The sequence below is a fragment of the Myotis lucifugus genome, unplaced genomic scaffold (genome assembly GCF_000147115.1).
Source record: "Myotis lucifugus unplaced genomic scaffold, Myoluc2.0 scaffold_199, whole genome shotgun sequence".
Lineage (NCBI taxonomy): Eukaryota > Metazoa > Chordata > Mammalia > Chiroptera > Vespertilionidae > Myotis > Myotis lucifugus.
The window spans coordinates 843,288-846,094 of NW_005871247.1; the positions used below are offsets into that span (position 1 = coordinate 843,288).

A 2,807-nucleotide genomic window follows, 5' to 3' on the forward strand; every position below is an offset into this window, starting at 1 on the left:
ACAGAGCCATACCAATCAAATTAGTTGACTTCCAATGGTTTACATCCCAGGGTGAATCAGGTGACACTAATTTAAGCCCAATTTAATTTAGGCAGTTTTTCAACTATAAGAATAAGGTCATTCTTAGGTCATATTAATAATTAAACCAACATATACACAATTAGCAATAGCCTATGTAATATGATAAGTTTTAACTATTTGTTCTCAATTATTTTATATTCAGTTAATTTGTTGCTTGGTTTTAAAAAAAGCTCAACTTTATTTTACAATGTACTTTGCATTTCCAAGTGTGTTCTGTAATTATTTCATCGAAGCAGGTACAGTTCTCTGGATTCTAAGAGCCAAACTCAACTGTATCTTCTGTAATCTGTTTAAATTCATAATTGCGTCTGCCATCCAGATGCAGGTAGTACTCATGGTGTTTCCAAAGACACTTTCTGTGTGACAGAGTGAAGAGGGTGATGCAGACCCCTGCATAATGATTGCCGATGTAGCCTTCCATGTCCACACTCACTGAGTGTGTGCACTCGTCCAAAATGGCAAACTGGGGTTTATGATGAAATAATCTTGCCATTGCCATTCTTTGCTTCTCTCCACCACGGAGTACATCCATCCAATCCTGAACATTGTCCCAGCCTCCTTCTCACTCAAGGATATGCTCCAGCTGGACATTATCTAGGTATTCCTTCTGTATTAGGGCAGATATCCCCTTCCTTTTCTGGTCTCACTTGGTCCCGAAGTGTTCCACGGGTCATATAAGGTCTCTGAGGAACATAAAATAACTTTGCTCTTTCAGGTTTAATTAGATGTCCTCCAAAAAGAGGCCATAATTCACCAAGAACACAGAAAAGTGAACTCTTCCCATAGCCATTTGGACCACAAATTAGAATGTTGGCACCAGATTGAACTTCAAAACTAAGGTCTTGGATCAATATATCTCCATTTTGCGTTGCTAAAGGGACATGATCAACATTTTATGTTATCAGCATTGATAATTTCTCCAGTTCCAGGTATCAAGGGAATGCTTTGTGCTCCTTCAATACCCCTTTCTTGTTGCGAGATCATTGTGCATTCATATTTTCCATTATTTAAATCCTTTAGCACTTGCATTAATTCTGAAATCCAAGCAGTAAAACCAACCAATCTAACATTTCACAGCCAGCCAAAACTACTTGACCCAGAGCTTGGGACATTCGCAAAAGCACCCTTCAACTTGGTAGTAGTCCTTCCGAAGTTCTGGAGGTGGCCAGGGTGAGACAAATCTAGGAAAGGGCAGCTGACAACAGGCAACCAACTACAGGGGCAGGAGATTTGTCAACTATGCTATCAATAAAGCCCATAGAAAACTGAAACAAAATGAAATTATGTAGGCATTCCGTCAGTTTTTGGAAGACAGTGTGGGTTTTCTGCTTTTCTCTTTTATTTCCGTCATAAAAGGCAATTTCTTCACTGTTTGCGATGAGCCAGGAATTAACATATCTATACTCTCCTTCATACTTTTGCTCAGTTACTGTCATCTTACTAAGGAGCCTTCTAGGTAGAGTTAGGAATAACCCAGAAACAAGCAAGTAGGCCATCCTGCGCACTGGGCCCCGAGCTCCTATTGCACTCATAACTTGAAGATATACAAAACTATCTCTAAAAATGGCTTACAAAGATTTGAATACAGATCAACTACACTGTCACAAAACTTTTCTACACCTTGTGCAATCATTTGGTCTGGATTAGCTATTCTGTTGTCCAGATTTCCCGTTTTATAATATGTGAACACTTGGAGATATTCTTCGCAGAGCCATTTAGTTAGTCTTACTTGGAAGCACAATGTGAGCTCATTTAACCCAAACTCCAAGAAGCTTTTAACCAGAGAGATGAGAGGCATGGCAGCCATGAAGTTGAATAAGTATCTCTTGAATTCCTTCCTGCTATGACCAATGATACCACTTTCAATGAGTGTCCCATTTTGAATCATTCAAACATCACAATATGTTTGAGACACCAGCATAACAGCAATAAGTACCAAGTAACCCATCTTTTTACAAAATGTTCTAGAGACCATGATTTTCAGAATCCTTGAGAACAACACCGCGTCCACCATAGCTGTTCTTTTTTCCCTTCTTTCTCATTTTTTTTATAATGGTGGCTTTCTACTTTTCTTACTGTACAGGCAGAGAGTGAGACGCAACTTGTGGAGCAGGCAGAGCAGCAGGAACGCAGCCCCACCAGGGAGAAGTTTCCCACCTTGCTGAAGGCCGCCATGGCACTCAGGAACAAGCCAGTGGGGCCTACCCTTCATTTTTTAATGCAGTGTAGAACATTAATTGGTGTTGAAAAATCCTTACATCTGAGGAATAAATCTCTGTAGAATATGGTGTATAATTTTTTAAATGTATTGCTGAATTTGGTTATATCTTTATTATTTTTTTAATCATCACAAGATGATGTTTTTAATTGATTAGAGAGAGAAGAGGGGAGAGGGCGGAAGAGAGAGGAACATCAATGTGAGAGAGAAACATCAATATGTTGCTTATCACACATGCTCCAACTGGGAATGAAACTGGCAACCTAGGTATGTGCCCTGACCTGGAATTGAACCCGTGACCCTTTGGTGCACAGGATGATGCTCCAACCAACTGAGCCACACTGGCCTGGACTGTTTTGCTAATATTTGTTGAAGATTTTTACATGTATGTTCATCAGAGATATTGGCCTATGATTTCTTTCTTTAAATGTTTATCTGGTTTTGGAATCATTATAATGCTGTTCTTGTAAAATGAATTTGGGAGTCTTCCCCTTCTTGAATAGTTTGA

General features: G+C 39.3%; 1 pseudogene; it reads right to left on the bottom strand.

Annotated features, from left to right (window-relative positions):
* Positions 1–209: 209 nt before the first annotated feature.
* On the bottom strand, positions 210–2,256 carry LOC102437213 (annotated as a pseudogene).
* Positions 2,257–2,807: the final 551 nt, after the last annotated feature.